The sequence below is a fragment of the Artemia sp. Qi Xiang Cuo genome, chromosome 7 (genome assembly GCF_049724085.1).
Source record: "Artemia sp. Qi Xiang Cuo chromosome 7, ASM4972408v1, whole genome shotgun sequence".
In the NCBI taxonomy this organism is placed as follows: Eukaryota; Metazoa; Arthropoda; class Branchiopoda; order Anostraca; family Artemiidae; genus Artemia; species Artemia sp. Qi Xiang Cuo.
In genome coordinates, this window is record NC_142800.1 from 16287406 (window position 1) to 16309269 (window position 21864).

At 35.6% G+C, this 21864-nt stretch overlaps 1 protein-coding gene across 1 annotated transcript in view; it reads left to right on the top strand.

Annotated features, from left to right (window-relative positions):
• The first annotated feature begins 13129 nt into the window (after positions 1-13129).
• LOC148950005 (uncharacterized) overlaps positions 13130-21864 on the top strand; it is a 105960-nt gene continuing 97225 nt past the window's right edge. Inside the window, exon 1 of the mRNA XM_089092069.1 lies at positions 13130-13186. The gene's annotated coding sequence lies outside the window, so the exon portion shown is untranslated. The remainder of the gene's footprint in view (positions 13187-21864) is intronic.

Consider the following 21864-nt stretch of genomic DNA (forward strand, 5'->3'; position numbering starts at 1 on the left):
ACAAAAACATCTTAAGTCATACATTTTAAATGAAAAACATGCAAAATGCACTTTGAAACACCAACAAAGGTAACACAGACAGGATAAACCATGACACAGACAAGACAACCATGAGAAAAAACTACAAAAACATCATAATTCATACGTTTAAAATGAAAAACTTGCAAAATACACTTTGAAACACCAACAAAGGTAACACAGACAAGATAAACCATGAGATAACACTACAAAACATCCTAAGTCATGCGTTTCCAACGAAAAACTTCCAAAACACACTTTGAAATACCATTAAGGGTATACATACAAGATAAATCATGATACAACACTACAAAACATCTTTAGTCATACGTTTAAAACGAAAAACTTCCAAAATACACTTTGAAACCCCAAAGAAGGTAACACAGACAAGATAAAACACAAGACAGACAAGATAACAACGAGAAAAACTACAAAAACATCTTAAGTCAAACATTTCAAATGAAAAATATGCAAAATACACTTTGAAACACCAACAAAGGTAACACAGACAAGATAAACCACGACACAGACAAGACAACCATGAGAAAAACCTACAAAAACGTCAAAAGTCATACATTTAAAATGAAAAACTTGCAAAATTCACTCTGAAACACCAACAAAGGTAACACAGACAAGATAAACCATGAGATAACACTACAAAAACATCCAAAGTCATGCGTTTCCAACGAAAAACTTCCAAAACACACTTTGAAATACCATTAAGTTTATACAGACAAGATAAATCATGATACAACACTACAAAACATCTTTAGTCATACGTTTAAAACGAAAAACTTCCAAAATACACTTTGAAACCCCAAAGAAGGTAACACAGACAAGATAAAACACAAGACAGACAAGATATAAAGAAAGAAAAACGAGCAAAAATGGGGTTTTTATAGGCCAAATGAAGATACTGAAAAAACGAAGCGAATATTTCGAGAGGACAAACGCCTCTCTTCTTCAGCGCAAAACAAAACGATGTATCAATAAAAGCCAAAAATTAAAAGAATTAAAACCAACTACCTAACAACCATAAAAGTGAGTTATTCACCAATATCCGCAATTTGCACAAAATCCAAAAAATATTAACTACCATCGACAGATACTAGCAAACATCTTACAAAGGAAAGGAATCAATTCATTCACTCGAAAAACAAAACGAACCAGCAATTAAATAAGTTGGAAAACTATGTCATTTGATTTTGGATTTTAATTAAGGTATTTCTTGCAGACACCCTTTGAGACCTAAGGGGTTGTTCACGTGTTTGATTAGATGATTGAGAAAGTGGTTCAAGTTTTATTTCAGGGATTACTAAAGTATCGGCTTCTGTTTTGAGAAAACCGAAATATGACTCGTTTATTCTTAAATCACCGGAATCTCTGTTTAAAGCTAGACCTAAATGTTGGTATTTATAAATTTCAACAGCTTCTCTGTAGTGCTGGACAATACCTTTATCATGCGAAATAAAACTAGCTTGATTAAACAAAATAGTATGGTCTGGTTTTTCAAAAATGTGCTCTGCAAGGGCAGAGTCAAAATTTTCTGTTTTTTTCCGCTTTTTAAGTGTATTATTAATTGAACTAGAGTGCTGAGTTAATCTATCAGTTAGTCGCTGATTAGTTCTTCCAATATACCAAAGACCACACGAACAAGGAAGTCTGTAGACACCGGAGTTTTCACCTATCGGGAAAGGGTCTTTTCCTTGATAAATTTGGGACCTGATAGTTTTTCTGGGTCTATAATAAGTGTAAATGTTATTTTTCCTTAGATTTTTTGAAATGTGGTCTGAAATCCCTTTAATGTATGGGAGACCAAGATAAACTGAATTTTCCCTTTGATTTGTGTTTTCTGTGGAACTATCTGATAATCTTTTAATGCGTTTTGCAATTACAGAATTTATTAAACTAATTGGATAACCATTCCCAAATAAAATATCTCTAAGGTGGTTGAGTTATAAATCCAAGAAACGTGTTGAACAAACTTTCAATGTTCTATCAACTAGAGAAGTGACAACTCCTCTTTTCACAGCAGGAGAATGATTGGAGGAATAACTTAAGTAACGGTCATTATGTGTGGGTTTTATATATACACTAAACTCGAAACACGAATCATTTCTGTGCACCAGAACATCTAAGAAAGGAAGACGCCTCTCTATCTCTGATTCCTGAGTAAATTTCGGTTTTGGATCCAAGGAGTTGAGCAAGTGAAGAAAAGAACCCAGAGACTCGTCACCATGCTCCCATAAATAAAAAATATCATCTTTAAAACGAACCCAAAACTCAGGCTTACAAGAACTTTGCAAAATAGCCCTTTCTTCAAGGTCTTCCATGAAAATATCAGCCTGTATTGGAGAAAGGGGGGCACCCATGGAGAGCCCATATTTCTGTCTATAAAAAATGCCTCTATAATGGAAGTAAAAAGAAGTTCTGTTACAAAGGGCTGTAAGCGAAAGAAGTGTCTGATTTGAAAGAGTAGAATTTTCTGATATAGATGGGTTAGAATTAAGTTTTTGCTCCAAAAACAGTTCGGCCTTTTGAGGATCACAATTGGTATACATTGAATCTGCATCAAAACTGCCAATTCTTGTAATTGGTTTAACCGAAACTTGCTTTACCTTGGAAACAAAATCAGCGGAATTTTTAATATAGGATTTTTGAGCCTGAATTAGTGGGCGAAATATCACTGATAAGAATTTTCCTATTTTTGCTGTAGGAGAATTAAAAGAAGAAACAATGGGTCGAAGTGGATTACAGGGCTTATGAACTTTAGGAAGACCATAAAAGTGAGGGAACGTACATCCGCGTGGGTAAAACCTTTCGTACAACTGAACTGTAATTTCACCTTTTTCTTTTAGATAAGACAGTTCTTTTCGGACTTCCTGTACAAATTTTTCTGTGGGATCGGTAGCTAATTGTTCATATGTGTTAGAGTAATTTAAAATTTCTCTGACTTTTTTGTCGTAATAATCTGAATCTAATACAACAACAGTATTGCCTTTATCGGCTTTCGTAATAATCCTGGAAAGATCTTTTTGTAGTGCGTGTAAGACCAAGTGTTCATTTTTACTAAAATTTTTTAAATTTCGATTATTAATAGAAGGCGAATCCAACAAAGTTTCAACAAATTGTGCTCTAACTTCAGCAATCTCTCCAATATCCGCACGAGAGTCATGAAAAGCACCCTCTGTGTTCGCGATAATTTCACTATAAGGTATTTTCGAAGGGGTTATCGAAAATTTCAATCCTTTCGACAGAACCTGATTTTGCTCTGTTGTAAGGGGCGTGGAGCTGAAATTTATCACAGCAGGACCAGGATACGCATTTGGGACAAAAGGTGGATTATTAGAGAGTTTTTCCAACTTTAAACGGTGTAACATTTAGGTCTAGCTTTAAACAGAGATTCCGGTGATTTAAGAATAAACGAGTCATATTTCGGTTTTCTCAAAAGAGAAGCCGATACTTTAGTGATCCCTGAAATAAACCTTGAACCACTTTCCCAATCATCTAATCAAACACGTGAACAACCCCTTAGGTCTCAAAGTGTGTCAGCAAGAAATGCCTTAATTAAAATCCGAAATCAAATGACATAGTTTTCCAACTTATTTAATTGCTGGTTCGTTTTGTTTTTTGAGTGAATGAATTGATTCCTTTCCTTGTTCAGTTGTTCGCTAGTATCCGTCGATGGCAGTTCATATTTTTTGGATTTTGTGCAAATCGCGGATATTGGCGAATAACTCGCTTTTATGGTTGTTAGGTAGTTAGTTTTAATTTTTTTAATTTTTGGCTTTTATTGATACATCGTTTCGTTTCGCGCTGAAGAAGAGAGGCGTGTTTCCTATAGACATATTAGCTTTGTTCTTTCAGTATCGTCATTTGGCCTAAAAAAACCCCATTTTTTCTCGTTTTTCTTTATTTATGTGATTTCATGCCAATGTGGTTTAATAAATTATCTACAGACAAGATAACCACGAGAAAAACTACAAAAACATCTTAAGTCAAACATTTCAAATGAAAAATATGCAAAATACACTTTGAAACACCAACAAAGGTAACACAGACAAGATAAACCACGACACAGACAAGACAACCATGAGAAAAACCTACAAAAACGTCAAAAGTCATACGTTTAAAATGAAAAACTTGCAAAATTCACTTTGAAACACCGACAAAGGTAACACAGACAAGATAAACCATGAGATAACACTTCAAAAACATCCAAAGTCATGCATTTCCAACGAAAAACTTCCAAAACACAGTTTGAAACACCATTAAGGGTAAACAGACAAGATAAATCATGACACAACACTACAAAACATCTTTAGTCATACGTTTAAAACGAAAAACTTCCAAAATACACTTTGAAACCCCAAAAAAGGTAACACAGACAAGATAAAACACAAGACAGACAAGATAACAACGAGAAAAACTACAAAAACATCTTAAGTCATACATTTTAAATGAAAAACATGCAATATGCACTTTGAAACACCAACAGAGATAACACAGACAAGATAAATCACGACACAGACAAGATAACCATGAGAAAAAACTACAAAAACATCATAAGTCATACGTTTAAAATGAAAAACTTGCAAAATACACTTTGAAACACCAAAAAAGGTAACACAGACAAGATAAACCATGAGATAACACTACAAAACATCCTAAGTCATGCGTTTCCAACGAAAAACTTCTATACACTTTGAAACACCATTAAGGGTAAACAGACAAGATAAATCATGATACAACACTACAAAACATCTTTAGTCATACGTTTCAAACGAAAAACTTCCAAAATACACTTTGAAACCCCAAAAAGGTAACACAGACAAGATGAAACACAAGACAGACAAGATAACAACGAGAAAAACTACAAAAGCATCTTAAGTCATACATTTCAAATGAAAAACATGCAAAATACACTTTGAAACACCAACAAAGGTAACACAGACAAGATAAACCACGACACAGACAACACAACCATGAGAAAAAACTACGAAAACATCATAAGTCATACGTTTAAAATGAAAAATTTGCAAAATACACTTTGAAACACCAACAAAGGTAACAAAGACAAGATAAACCATGAGATAACACCACAAAACATCCTAAGTCATGCGTTTCTAAAGAAATACTTCCAAAATACACTTTGAAACACCATTAAGGGTAAACAGACAAGACAAATCATGATACAACACTAAAAAACATCTTTAGTCATACGTTTCAAACGAAAAACTTCTAAAATACACTTTGAAACCCCAAAAGAAGGTAACACGGACAAGATGAAACACAACACAGACAAGATAACCACGAGAAAAACTACAAAAACATTTTAAGTCATACATTTCAAATGAAAAACATGCAAAATACACTTTGAAACACGAACAAAGGTAACACAGACAAGATAAACCACGACACAGACAAGACAACCATGAGAAAAAACTACAAAAACATCATAATTCATACGTTTAAAATGAAAAACATGCAAAATACACTTTGAAACATCAAAAGAGGTAACACAGACAAGATAAACCATGATATAACACTACAAAAACATCCTTTGTCATGCGTTTCCAACGAAAAACTCCCGAAACACACTTTGAAGCACCATTAAGTGTAAACAGACAACATAAATCATGATACAACACTACAAAACATCTTTAGTTACACGTTTCAAACGAAAAACTTCCAAAATACACTTTGAAATCCCAAAAAAGGTAACACAGACAAGATGAAACACAATACAGACAAGATAACCACGAGAAAAACTACAAAAACATCTTAAGTCATACATTTCAAATGAAAAACATGCAATATACACTTTGAAACACCAACAGAGATAACACAGACAAGATAAATCACGACACAGACAAGATAACCATGAGAAAAAACTACAAAAACATCCTAAGTCATACGTTTAAAATGAAAAACTTTCAAAATACACTTTGAAACACCAACAAAGGTAACACAGACAAGATAAACTATGAGATAGCACTACAAAACATCCTAAGTCATGCGTTTCCAACGAAAAACTTCCAAAACACACTTTGAAACACCAATAAACAAGGGTAAAACAGACAAGATAAACCCCGAAACAACACTGCATGAATATCCTAAGTCATACTTTTCAAATGAACAACTTCCAAAATACAACAAAAGTAACATAGATTAAGATAAATCACGACATAACACTACAAAAACATCCTAAGTCAAACATTTCAAATAAGAAAATTCCAAAATAAACTTTGAATCACCAATCACCAACACAGATAAGATAAACTACGACACAACACTACATAAACATCCTAAGTCATACTGTTCATATGTAAAACTTCCAAAATACACTTTGAAACACCAACAAAGGTAACAGAGACAAGGTGAACCACGACCCCAAACTACAAAAACATCGTAAATCATACGTTTCAAATAAGAAACTTCCAAAATAAACTTTGAATCACCAACACAGACAAGATAAACTACGACACAACACTACATAAACATCCTAAGTCATGCGTTTCAAACCAAAAACTTCCAAAATAGTCTTTGAAACACCAACAAAGGTAACACAGACAAGACAAACCACGAGATAACACCACAAAAACATCCTAAGTCATACGGTTCATATGAAAAACTTCCAAAATACACTTTGAAACACCAACAAAGGTATCAGAGACAAGGTGAACCACGACCCCAAACTACAAAAACATCGTATGTCATACGTTTCAAACGAGAAACTTCCAAAATCCACTTTGAAACACCAACAAGGGTAATACAGAAAAGATAAACCACGATAAAACACTGCAGAAACATCTTAAGTTATACGTTTAAAACGAAAAACCTCCAAAATGCACTATGAAACACAAACAAAGGAACACAGCCAAGATAAATCACGATACGACACTACAAAAACATCCTAAGTAATACGTTTCAAACAAAAATTTTCCAAAATACACTTTGAAATACCAACAAAGTTAACAAAGACAAGATAAACCACGACATAACACTACAAAAACATCCTAAGTCATGTGTTTCAAAAGAAAAACTTCCAAAACACGCTTTGAAACACAAACAAAGGTAGCACATGGAAGATAAACCATGACACATCACTACAAAAATATCCTAAGCCATACAGCTCAAACAAAAATCTTCCAAAGAACATTTTGAAACACCTCAAGGGTAACACAGAAAACATAAACCATGATACAACACTGCAAAAAATATTCTAAGTCATAGGTTTCAAACGAAAAACTCCCAAAATAAACTTTTGAAGCACCGACAAAGGCAACACAGAAAATGATAAACCACGACACAACACTACAAAAACATCCTAAGTCATACGTTTCAAACGAAAAACTTCCAAAATATACTTTGAAGAGCAACAAAGGTAACACAGACAAGATAAACACGACGCAACACTACAAAAACATCCTAAGTCATACCTTTCAAAAGAAAAACTTCTAAAATACACATTGAAATACCAACAAAGGTAATCCAGACAAGATAAACCAAGTCATATGTTTCAAACGAAACAGTTCCAAAATACACTTCGAAAAATCAACAAAGCTAACATAGACAAGATAAACCATGAAACAGCACAACAAGGAATTTTTTGGCCGTTTGGTGACTGAAATCTAACATGCAGAAAAAGAAATGAGGGATTTTCATTAAGATCTCTCATTAATACCTCTTAGTAAAGTTTAAATTTATGTCTAATAGCAACCCCCCCCCCCCTCTGGAATTGGTTGTTAGGGGCCCCGCTGGGACTAGACACTAGAGTCCCATTGCTATTTGTTTATTGGGCCTTGATGGAATTAGATGGTAGGGAGCCCCGGTTGAATTGGTTGCTAGGTTCCTCCGGTGGTTAGGTTAGGGGCCGCCGTTGGAATTACTAGCTAGGGCCCGTGGTTTAATTGGATGTTTGCTTCTCCCCCCGGTTGAATTGGTTGCTAGGGCCCTCAGTGGTTAGTTTACCCCCCCCCCCCCTCTTTGAAATTGATCACTAGAGCCCCGGTTTAATCGGATGCTTGGGCCCAAGTTGAATTGGTTGTTAGGGTCCTCCGGTGGTTAGGGCGTCCATTGGAATTGCTTGCTAGGGGTCCCAGGTTGAATTCGATGCTTGGGCCACAGTTGAATTGGCTGCTAAGACCCTCCGGTGGTTAGGTTAGGGACCCATCAGAATTGCTTGCTAGGGCTCCGGTTGAATTGGATGCTTGGGCCCCGGTTGAATTGGTTGCTAGGGTCCTCCGCTTTCTTTAATTCACGCTATGTTTCTTTATATTTTATTCTTTGTTGTTTTTTTTCACGTTTTTTTCCGTTTGTTGAGTTTTAACTGATTTTTCTCTAATTTCATGGTTTTATAGTGTTTTTATCAATAAAAATTTTATTTACAGAAGCCCGTGTTTTTTTAGATTTCTTATTCCAGGACGAATCTTCAATATCTTTCAATAATGCAATGCAATATCTAAAACCAATGCTACGTAACACCCGCTATGTAACTTAACCTGTCTAGATCATATTAGAAATTCAATAAAAGCTGTAATAGACAGATGTATCTAATGGACCAAAAGTCAATATAATTGGGATCCTTTTTTGCTCTTATATAGATAGGGTTGAAAATTATTTAAACGAGCCAGTAAACGGACCCCAAGGGCCCTGAAGAAATATGTCACGAGTGTATGCGTCATCCTTAACACTGGTAGACATTTCCCATCACGTAAAACTAAAGAAATCTTGAAAACGTCTTGGAAAAACGGCTTGAAATACCTTGAAACGTCTTCAAAAACGTCTCGAAGAAAAGTTTCTCAAAAAAAGTCTCGATATGTATTAAGATTTGTCTTGAAAGAAATGAAATCTCTGAAAGTAAAATGTAACATCCCAAGTGTGTGCCGTCATTACGTAACGTCCCACGTGTGCGCTGTCATTTTGTAACACCCCACGTGTTGGCTGCCATTACCTAACATCCCCACGTGTGCAGTGTCATTGCTTAATATTGATGTGTGCACGGTCATTACGTAAAACCCCGCGTGTAAGCTTCCATTACGTAATATCTCACGTGTACGCTGTCACCCACATGTGCGCTATCATTTTGTAGCCCCCACGTGTACTCCTCCTAAGTTACAAGCTCAGTCCCCGCTTGACTAACGGTCTGTAAGACGTCCTATTACGTCACACCCACGTGTACGCCGACATTAAGTTATTCCCAAAAAATCTACCAAGTCACGTAAGATTATGTCATCCTCAATAAATCTATCAAGTCACGCAAAATTGCGTCACCCTCAACTCCAATTACGTAGTAACCAAAAGTAAACATTCCCTTCAATGTAGTATGCACCTGCTGACCGGTTGTACTGCAGGATAGGACCCTTGTCAAAAGCAGAGTGGTCATACTGCTGTTGCTCCTTACTTAAAGTTGAAAAACTTGTTTTCTTATTTAATTTCTGATAATTTTTTAAATAATACCAAAAAATATGGCTCCACCTCTACGAAAAAAACCCTCTTCCTCGCAGATACATCCGCTAGACAATTCAATCCTGGGGAAAATTTAGCCTGGACGATTACCCTTAACATCTCCACGCGTAAAATTGAGTTGGCAAAGAGAAAGCGAGACATGTAAAGTTTTCGTATAGGAATTCTGGTAAATTCCTCCAGTAAAAATTTCAACTGAAAAATTCAACCCCCGGAAACTTCCCTCTCCATGGAAAATTTCTTCCCGTGGAGAATCCCCCAGGAGAAACATCGTCTCCCCCACCCGAAAAATGTGTGCATACTTCTAATTAACAAATACTATACGTAAAAAATGGGCAAATTTTATAACATAAATTCCTTCTCCCAGGGGCTCTGGGGGTCATGTTATCTACAAAAGCATATTTATTCGGCCTTTCAACTATGCTGAACAAAACGGATATTTAAAAATTTTGATAAGATGATTTGGAGAAAAACGGGCGTGGGAGGGGGCCTAATTGGCCTCCAATATTTTTGGTCACTTAAAAGGGCACTAGAACTTTTAATTTCCGTTCGAAAGAGCCCCTCTAGTGATATTTTACTACCACTGAGTCTATACGAGCACCTCTGGGAAAAACCAAAAAAAGAAAACAAACAAATTGACACAATTCCGTGATCTTTCTTCTGGCAAAAAAATACAAAATTCCACAGGTTTGCAGGCATGAGCTTGAAACCTCTACAGCAGGGTTCTCTGATACGTTGAATCGGATGGTGTGATTTCCATTTAGATTTTTATGACTTTTAGAGGATGTCTCCCTTTTTTCGAAAATCAGGCAAATTTTTTCAGTCTCGTAGCCTTTGATGGGTAAAAGTAAACTTAATGAAACTTATATGTTTGGAATTAAACAGTTCGTGGTAACGAACTGTAAGTAAGGAGTGGCCCGTCTCAATAGTAATCGAAACTCTAAAAAATCGATTTTGATACCAATAGATATATCAAAAGAATTGTTTTTTTATGCTAATTTCCTGAAAAATTTCAGGAATTAGGAGCCAGTGGTCCTAGAATATCGATAGAGGGCTCTTTCGAGCGGAAATTAAAAGTTCTAGTGTCCTTTTTAGTGACCAAAAAGATTGAAGGGCAACTAGGCCCCCCTCTTTCACCCGTTTTTACTCAAAATCGTCTGATTAAAAAATTAAGATAGCCGTTTAATTTTCCATGGGGTGGGATTTGGGTGGGATTTTACAATGGGGGAATTTACCAGAAATCCTATACGAAATTCTTCCTATGACTTGCTTTCTCTTTGACAACCCAATTTTACGCGTGGAGATGTTAAGGGTAATTGTCCGGGGTAAAGTTTCACCAGAATTGAAACGTCTAGAGAAAAAATCTGTGGAGAGGAAGGATTTTTCTGTGGAGGTGTAGCCAGATTTCCTGGTATTATTTAAAAAACGATCAGAAATTAATAAAAAAAATAAGTTTTTTTTCAACTGAAAGTAAGGAGCAACATTAAAACTGAAAACGAACAGAAGTTATTACGTATATGAGGCGGATTGCCCCCTCTTCATCACCTCCCTCTATCCGCTAAAGTTTTTTAGCACTTTTAAAGAAGCTTCTTATTGTTTTAACTAGGCGACCCCTGTGTTTCAGGAGTCGTTCTTATAGAATTGGGACAAGATTCAAACTTTAGCGTAAATATCGTGGTTTTGAGGAGGGGGCAACCCCCTTCATATCCGTTATAATTTATGTTTGTTTTAAGTTTTAATGCTGCACCTTACTTTCAGTTGAAAAAACTTATTTTTTTATTTAATTGTAAGCAAGGAACGACCCTGCCCAATAGTAACTAAAAACTCAAAAAAAAATTGATAACAATAGATACATCAAAGGAATTGGCTTTTTATGCTGATTCCAAATGTATATGATTCATTAAGTTTTAATGTGACCCATCAAAAGCTATAACCTGAGAATATTTGCTTGATTTTCGAAAAAGGGGGGGGGGAGGGAACATCTTTCAAAAGTCAAGGAATGTTACTGAATATTTTATATATAATGGCAAAAAAGCAATTTCCAAAAAGTTAGACACGAATATATTTTTTGACCAAATATTGGATTAAGATATATGTGGCGTCTATAGGATGGTTTTAGCCCCATGGAAGCAAAAATTTACGAAGATTTCTCTCCACGTGAATTAAAATCCCCTTTCTTATCCATACAAAAATTTAAACGGAAATGATTTTAGAGGCCTTTACAGGGCTTAAGAGGGAAGTAACACTACTTTTACTTGTGGTAAATTTTGTTTGTTTTATGTTTGACTTGCTTTTCTTTTCATTTTCTATTCGTCTTAGAGTTCATCTATTCTTCCTTAAAACTGTATGCTATCCTTATGTTTGACGGGGTTATTCTATTCTAGTTTCAATTCGTTTTGATTTTCATTAATTTGTTCACGGTATTTGATATTGGTTCTTCGTTCGAACTACGGCAAGAAGATATTTCTGGACGCTTTTGTTTTAGTATATCTCTTCACTTTTCTTTGAAAAACTTCTTTTTGAAAAATACGCTTTTTTATTGATAAATGAAAAAATTTTCCTCCTACAAATATTAAAGGTTAAAGGGTTTAATTTCCTGTCTTATTTAATTCGGTTTGTCATCTGTTTATTATACTGTATAATCTTCTATTCTTCTTGTATCTTATTCAACGTCTTTTTTGCAATTACTTTATCATATTACTTTTCTTCTTTTGTTTGCTTTGTATGTTATTTTCAATCTATTTTCTTTTTAATTGACGCTCTCTTTCTTTACGGCTGTTTGTCAATTCTATTTTTACTTGTATTTTCCTTATTAAGTGTTTTTTTTTATATTTTTGTAAACCAAAATATTCAAGTTTTTATTCATCTTTTCTTATAAATTTTTATCTAAAAAATGAACAATTAAGCTCAACGTTTTTTGCAGTCTTCATAATCTTTGAAGCTAAAAAAAGCATACTTTCAAGTTCTGGCAGAGTTCATTGTCAGTTAATTATTATGACTATGTTTGACGTCTTTACATGAGAACTAACAGTATCACAAGAGACTACTTCTAATTCCTTGCAGTTTTCCATTTTCTTCGAAGGCAAAAAAAAGAAAGCATACTTTCAAATTCTGATTGACCTTGTTGTTAATTAATCATAATGAGTGTACTTGATGTCCTTACGTGGTAACTGGAAGTCTCTCAAGAGACTACCTCAAATTCCTTGCAGTTTTCCATTTTCTTCGAAGGCAAAAAAAAAAGAAAGCATACTTTCAAATTCTGATTGACCTTGTTGTCAATTAATCATAATGACTGTATTTGATATCCTTACGTGATAACTGGAAGTCTCACAAGAGACTACTTCAAATTCCTTGCAGTTTTCCATTTTATTCGAAGGCAAAAAAAAGAAAGCATACTTTCAAATTCTGATTGACCTTGTTTCTAATTAATCATAATGACTGTATTTGATGTCCTTACGTGATAACTAGGAGTGTCACGAGGGACTACTCCAAATTTTTACTTCTCGTGACTATATATCCTCTTTTGATGTCTTTTTTCAACTCTAGCGATGGAAATTTGGATACAAATCGAAAACAGATCTTCAGAAATGAAGTCTCGATATGGTTAAACAGTACTGTATTAGGATATAGATCGTGCTTAGGAAAAAAGGGCATCAGAGATCAAAAGGACAAATTTGTCGTGATTAGATCTTCTTTTAAAGTAAGTTACGTTTCGATCCAGAGATTCAAAAAAATATTTTTGCTTCATTTAAATTTCTTATGTTGCATAAATTTATGTTTGTGGATGTTGTCACAGAAAAGCAGTTTTGTTTTTTTTTTATGGGGGAGAGGGTCTTAGAATTTCTCCACAAGGGTCGGTACTATAAACAAAGCGTAATTGTATTCTTTTTTACAATTTCCACCGTCTATAAACCTACTAATTGGATATAAACCAATCTGATAACAAAAAAAAACTAAGAGTAATAGCTAATACAGTATTTGATATTAAAGAAATATATATAGAAAAGGATCCACAGGGGTCAATTACAGCATATCTAACAAACATAAATATTAACTTCCTTGACTTTTTGACTTCTGTAAGTCGCCTTGTGAAAGCAAGAATGTCGTAACTGACATCCCTAGTCAAAATAGAGTTACGAACCCTACCAGATTTATTTTTACGAGCCTTCTAATCATTAACTAAAAAAAACAAGTTTTTTTTAACTGAAAGTAAGAAGCGACATTAAAACTTAAAACGAACAGAAATTATTCTGTGTATGATAGGGGCTGTCCCCTCCTTAACGCCTCGCTCTTTACGCTAAAGTTTGACTCTGTCTCACAACTTTATTTTTTAAAACAATAAAAAACTTTAGCGTAAAGAGCGAGGCGTTGAGGAGGGGACAGCCCCTTTCATATACGGAATAATTTCCGTTCGTTTTAAGTTTTAATGTCGCTCCTTACTTTCAATTAAAAAAACTTGTTTTTTTAGTCAATTTCTGAACATTTTTGAATTAAAGCAGCATTTAATTTTGGCTCACTGTCCATGAATAATTAAAACGAAATTCGCGTATTAGTTTCCTTTTTTTTGCTAATTGGCTTTCTCGAAATTTGGTTTTGACGTAACTTACGAATTAACATGCGTAACGAATTTCTATATTCGAATGTTTTTATTACGTATATTGGGGAGTTCGCTCCCTATTTAATACCTCGCTCTTTACGCTAAAGTTCGAATTTTGTTCGAATCACGAACCCCTGAATTACAAAGGCCGGTTAATTAGAATAGATGGCTCTTTTGAAAGTACTGAAAAAAACTTTAACGTTAAGAGCGAGCTATTGATTAGAGGGCGAACCCCCTCATATACGTAATAATTTCTGTTTGTTTTAAGTTTTAACGTTGCTCCTTACTTTCAGTTGAAAAAAACTTGTTTTTTATTTAATTTCTGATAGTTTTTTAAATAGTGCTGGGAAATCTGGCGCCCCCTTCATAGAAATGTCCTTTCCCCCCAAAAAATATCCTCCATGGAAGGATCCTCCCCCGTAACCCCTACTTTGACCCCGACCCCCTCTAGAAAAAAATTCCTCCTTAAAACGCCTGTATGCTTCCCAATAACCAATAATATATGTAAACAATGGGCAAATTGCAGCCCCTTTCCCGGGAACTGTGGGGGATTAAATCATCCTCAAAGACATAATAATTAGATTTACGACAATGCTGAACAAAATGGATATCTCAAAATTTTGATTGGTGACTTCGGGAAAAAATGAGCGTTGGAGGGGGCCAAGTTGCCCTCCAATTTTTTCGTTCACTTAAAAAGGGCACTAGAACCTTTGATTTCCTTTGGAATGAGCCCTCTCACAATATTCTAGGACTACTAGATCGATATGATCACCCCTGGAAAAAAAAAACACGCATCCGTGATCTTTCTTCTGGCAAAAAATACAAAATTCCACATTTTTGAAGATCGGAGCTTGAAACCTCTATAGTAGGGCTCTCTGATACGCTGAATCTTAAGGTGTTATTTTCATTAAAGTTCTATGACCTTTAGAGCTTGTTTCTCCCTTTTTTCGAAAATAAGGCAAATTTTCTCATGCGTGTAACTTTTGACGGGTAAGACTAAACTTGATGAAACTTAAATTTTCTAAATTAGGATAAAAATCTGATTCTTCTGATGTATCTATTGGTATCAATATACAGCGGAAATGCAGCGGTAGTTCTTAATATATAGTGGTCATCAACAATAGTTTAAAATACATAGCCTACAACTAATATTGATAGTAGTTATCTAAGTACCATTTCTAGGAGACATATAGCAATCTCCATGTTATTCTAGCACTGCTCTACACCTTTTCAAAGAGAGTGAGTATCCTCTCACATGGCCTTACATTTCTATAGAAGCTATACGAATTACCATGCTATTCTATGCTCCTTCCATTGTTATTCTATCGGACCTCTACACGTGATTAAACACGTTATGAAACTACGTGCTATTTGCTTATGTCCCGTTGGTACCATTCCAAACGAGTGGGGATTCCCCGCCTGTTCCAAAACATTGCAAAAAAGATAACAGTATGAACGGGGGATTCTCCGCACAAATTTGCTTCAACTCCAAGTTTTTTTTTCAACCAGAGTGGGTTTTTTTTCGAGCTGACACCTGTTTTTTAGGCAGCCAATCAGAGAACTGCTTAACAATTCGTCATTGAAATTCCGTATAAAACATTCATGCATTGGAATTTAATTTTCATTATTTTTTAGTATATTGAGCATAGTACACTGGATTTTATTAACTCTGAAACAATGGATATTTCTATTTTCAATGTGAGTACACTTTCATTCTTTTTTTCCAAAAAAAAACAATAGTTTTACTAGTAAATTCAAATTTCAAGGGGCCTTAGCCCCCCTCCCCTCCAACAATACAAAACTTTAAAATATAATGAGTATATTCGATAGAAAACGCTAAGTATGCTTTTTTCTATTATGTAAAACAAAAAACTCCCTTTTCCATTGCTCTGTTAGGAGCATAATTCTGTAGTTTTAGTTCTTTTTCATTCAAAAATATCCTTTTCCAATCGTGCGTTTAAAATGTACTGTCTTTTTCCGCTCTAAATAAAACAATCTGTGTTTAACCTGTTACCAAAGAGGGGATGATTTCAAAACAACATTTGGCATGCGTCTTATCGGGATTAAGAAAACAAAAAAGATGGAAATGTGCGATTCAAGACTCATTGACAAAAGACCAAATTAGACAGATATTTTTCAATTGTATTTGATGAAAGCAAATAGATTTCACTGATGATTAAGATGTTTTTATAAAAATATATGAAAGGAACCAGGGCAATGAATCAATTCTAACATGGTTTTCCTTTACTTGGTATCCGTTGAAAAAGAAATTTTTGTGTTAAATAGATAATTCTTGTATCTTTTAAAAGAACTTTACGGGGTTTGAGAGAGACTCTGTTCCCTGATTCCGTGTGGTTAGAGGGGATTCTTTGTGCAGACTAATTTTTTCTTCTGTAAAAAGGGAATTGTTTTTGCCATGCTAAATTTTGCCTTCTTTTTTAAGAAAGAGGATTCCTACAATTACCCTCCCCCAGAAAAGAGAGCTAAGACTAACAGCGTTGCTCCAATACAACAAGTGGAGATAGGCGGTCCATTGGGGGCCACTCACATCCATTCCAGACCGACGCTGCCTGCTCAAAACTCACCAGTGCCAACTCCTATGAGCCCTACTGGCTCACCTGTACAAGCCAGTGACATCGCCACCACATCTATGCAAGAAACGGACGGCACTCAACAGCAGTCTGAATTTGGAAATGTGAGTATTTTCACCTCTAGCTTCTACCTATTTCTATCCAACTTTTTTTCTTTTTTTTTTAAGTATTTTCTTTTCGCCATTTTTCAACACTGTAAAAGTGTTTGTAAGAGATATTGAAATGTTAATCTCCCCCACCCCCGACTATTGTTTTAAACTTCTCTACTCCCCTCAGAGATAGCTGAATATAATTCATTTCTTTTTATTATCAAAAAAAGCACTCTTTTGTGTCTTTCTTAACTTTCTGTGGGAGGGGGGGGGGTGGAGGCAAGTATTTAGTTTAAATAATTCTAGGAGGAATTGAGTTTTGAGGATGGGTTGAAAAAATGAACATGTTTTTTTTAAATTGATAAAATAATGATTATTTCACATATAAAATAAAACCTTTTTTCTATAGGCTAATGAATTAGCCTTTTCGCTGTTTTTTTCAACACCGTAAAAGTGTATGTCAGAGATATTAAAATTTTAATCCCCCCCCCACCCCCGACCATTGTTTTAAATTTCTCTGCTCCCTTTCAGAGATAGCTGAATATAATGCATTTTTTTATTAGCAAAGAAAGCACTCTTTTGCGTCTTTCTGAACTTTCTGTGGGAGGGGGTTGGAGGAAAGTATTTAGTTTAAGTAATTCTAGGAGGAATTGAGTTTTGAGAATGGGGTGAAAAAATGAACATGTTTCTTTTTAACTTTATAAAATAATGGTTATTTCACATAGAAAATAAAACCTTTTTTCTATAGGTTAATGAATTAACCTTTTCGTTGTTTTTTTAACATCGTAAAAGTGTATGTCAGATATATTAAAATTTTAATCTCCCCCACCCCCGACCATTGTTTTAAATTTCTCTATCACCCTCAGAGATTGCTGAATATAATGCATTTTTTTATTGTCAAAGAAAGTACTCTTTTGCGTCTTTCTGAACTTTCTGTGGGAGGGGGTCGAGGCAAGTATTTAGTTTAAATAATTCTAGGAGGAATTGAGTTTTGAGGATGGGGTGAAAAAAAAATGAATATGTTTTTTTTAACTTTATAAAATAATTGTTATTTCACATAGAAAATAAAAACTTTTTTTCTATAGGTTAATGAATTAACCTTTTCGCTGTTTTTTTCAACACTGTAAAAGTGTATGTCAGAGATATTAAAATGTTAATCCCCCCGCCCCCCGACCATTGTTTTAAATTTCTCTGCTCCCCTCAGAGATAGCTGAATATAATGCATTTTTTTATTAGCAAAGAAAGCACTCTTTTGCGTTTGTCTGAACTTTCTGTGGGAGGGGGGTGGAGGCAAGTGTTTAGTTTAAATAATTCTAGGAGGAATTGAGTTTTGAGGATGGGGTGAAAAAATCAAAAAGGTTTTTTTTTTTTTTAACTTTATAAAATAATCGTTATTTCACATAGAAAATAAAACCTTTTTTTTCTATAGGTTAATGAATTAGCCTTTTCGCCATTTTTTTCAACACTATAAAAGTGTGTGTGCGTGTGTGTGTGTGTGTGTGTAAGTGTGAGTGTGTGTACATGTGTGAGTGTGTGCGCATGTGTGTTGTGTGTGTGTGTGTGTGTGCGTGTAAGTGTGTGCGCATGTGTGAGTGTGTGCGCATCTGTGTGTGTGTGTGTGTGAGTGTGAGTGTGTGCGCAAGTGTGAGTGTGTGAGTGTGTGCGCATGTGTTAGTGTGTGTGTGTGTGTGTGTGTGAGCGCTGCATGCGCCGCGTCTACTCGATAACTCATGAAATAATGCTTATTTCACATAGAAAATAAAACCTTTTTTCTACAGATTTATGAAATAGCAGTGCCATTGGGTGATGAGACATCAGCATTTACCGGACCAATTCTATTAACACCATTGGAGTTCAGTGGTGAGCCTACATTAGTTCTGGATAATGTGGAATGGCATAGAGGTTTCCTTAATGATGTTTTTGGGGAAATGGCTAGCCTAGATGACTTAAATTGTGATATTGACATGATTGAGCACCCGGAATGGCTACATAGATTTATGCTTGAGCATTTAGGAGATGTTACTAGTGCAACTGAACCGGGTCCTCATAACGAAATTCCAACACAGGACAATACAGGCTGGCTCGATCAATTGTCTCCAAACACCTTGGAATATGTACTAACAAGCCTAGGGGACCTCATGCCATCTTCAACCAATGTAATTGAACAGACTGGGGGTGGTGTTATTGACAATTCTATGTCACCCCCCCCCCCATTCCGCTTAATGATACAGCAACAACAATGCAAATTGTTGGACCTAATTTTTCCGGGGATATTTTTGACGATAGTTTTATAATTAGTGAATTGAGTCCTGTACAAATAGGTGCAGGACATAAAAATGGTGTCAAGTCCCCATAATTACGGGAATTTTATTTGTTAGAATCTGCTCTAGGTCACTTGCAAACATATAGGGTAGATTTTAACCCTCCCGAGGAAAACGTGATTGACAGGAGCATTATTTTAACAGACCCAGTAAATGTTCTCCATAGCTACATTGACAGAATTTGAGCACAAATTGAGAATCAGATTCAGAAATGGGAGCGTCAAGGGGGGATTAAAGTATCAGTAAATCAAAAAGTATATTTACAAAAGGGGACATCTGGGGATATTTTTTATTTTCTTTTTTCAACTGGCAACCAGACTTTTTACCCTGGTCTATATGAATTTGAGAATAACTTTTTCAACTGGGTAAATACGTTAATATTGACTTTGGACACGTTTAACGAAAGGGGAAGTGGGTCCACAATTTTGTACATTGAACACATGGATCTGAATCTCAGTAGATTTAAAAAAAACTTTATTTTAAGGGGAGGGCGGGGTAACAAAATAAATTGCCACCCAGATTTGTCGGCTACCAAAGGGGTTCAGGGTTTCAATTTTGAAACTGGGCTGCAATGCTTTAAATACGCATTTTTAGCAGCAGCCCATAAAACATTTAAAAATGATTCAACAATGAAAAATCTCGACGGACTTGCTCGTAACGGTGGAGAAAATTTCCCTAAAGTAAATTTTGATTGTTTAGAGGGGAAGTATCCGGTGTCCTTGAAAGAAATAACCATATTCGAGAAAGCAAATGAAAATCTTGGGTTGGGGGTGGTTGTTCTCCAGTATGACACGGAATTTGTAGATGGGGGAAACAAACCAAATAAAAAAGGGGTTTTGTATTCAGTGAGGACACCGATGGTGGATAATGTTAAAAATTGTGTTTGGGTTATTTATAAGCCTCCCAAAGATGTAAATTCCTATGGTCATTTTTTCCCCGTTACAGCAATAAGTCGACTCCTATCTCAAGGCGTTCAGAAAGGGGAACGTCTCTATTGCCCCATGTGCCTTTCCCCATTTAGATCTGAGCGTAGATTCTCAGATCACCTGGGGCTTTGCAAACTTCATGGCAATCAAAGAATAGAACTAACAGTTGAAAGTACTTACACTGTACAATTTAAAAATTTCGATAAGTCCCTGCTGCTAACTGATAATGTGTCTTCGGACAGTGAATCAAGACTGGTTGAGGTATCAGAGCCATCAAAGCCAAATATAGTCGAGAAACACAAACTAGTTGCGTGTTCCTAAGCGCACGCCCGTTAAGATCCCAATAATAAAATGCAGTTGGAAGAGTTTTTTTGTTTATGGATGAGGAGGGTAGTATGGAAAAGTTATTGATATCTTTAATAAAAACAGCAAACAGCGCAATTTCACGATTGCGTCACACCAACTACCCAATGACATTATCTGATAAGGAGCAACTGGCACTAGAAAAGGGGACAATTTGCTGGGTTTGTAGAGGTGTTCTTGCCCCAAATGACGCGGTCCAGGATCACAATCACCTTATTGACCCAAATTCAACGGGAAAAAGTAACTTTCGGGGGTGGGCTCACAATTCTTGTAATTTAAAAATTAAACAGCAACTCTTTCTTCCGGTTTTTATACATAACTCTAACTACGATCTCAAGTATGTGCTACCAGCAATGACACATCTTCAAAGAAATGGAACAGTGGATGATGCATGGGTGATAGACAGCTTTTCCTACAAAATCATTCCTAAATCATCGGAAAAGTTGCTTGTTTTGGAATTTATGTGGAAATTTGTTGAAGCCGACGTTGAGTACACGAATAAAATTCACTTTTTAGATTCCTACAGTTTTTTCCCCAAATCATTGAGTGAATTAATTCAGGTGCATAAAAACGTTGACGACTGCAACGCTTTCCCCCTTCTCAAGCAACAATTTCCAAATGATTTATGATTTGTTGACGGTCAAGGGCATATATCCTTATGATTATTATTGTTCCATGTCGAGATTCACCGAGGAAACTATTCCTTCGATTGAATCGTTTTACGACAGTCTACATGATCGTAGGTGCACCCCCGATGAATACAGTTTTGCTAAAAAAGTTGGGCAGAGGGAGGGTGTAAAATGGGTTTGACTACTGCAAGCTGTATTTGTCGAGTGATATGTTAACTTTGTTACACATTATGTGTAAAAATACGGACAAAATCTATGGGGAATTTAATCTTGATTTGGGCTATTATTTTTCATCTCCTCATCTGGTGATGGGCCTCATCCTAAAAATTTGTTGGGAAAAAATCGGTCTAATCACAGACATTGCTCAGCGTCTGTTCATCGAAAGGTCAATGAGGGGTGGATTTATTTTTCACGGGGATCGTATCTTGAAAACTGATCCAACTGGAGAGAAGACGGGGACAAAATCGGATGCAGTTTTCCTTGATATGAATTCTCTCTACCCCTCGGCCATGTCCCATTATGTGCTACCTTGCAGTGACTATTAATGGCTCAATGACCCTCAAGCTACCCATTTCCCCAACATTGTCGACAACAGTGTTGAGGAGAATGGACCGTGTGGATGGTTTTTGGAAATTCATGGGGAGATACCAGTTGAGCTTCATGATTCAGTAAAGGATTTTGTTTTCCCGTGCATCAATAGACCTATGACTAGGGATTCTTTGAGCCCCCGCAATAGGCGTTTAGTCGAGGAGGCCGGATTGCAATGGTCACCTTCAAAACAAAAACTTATTGCTGACCTTCTGCCGAAAAAAAATATTGTTGTAAATCACGTGGCTTTAAAATGGATGTGCAACAACAGTTT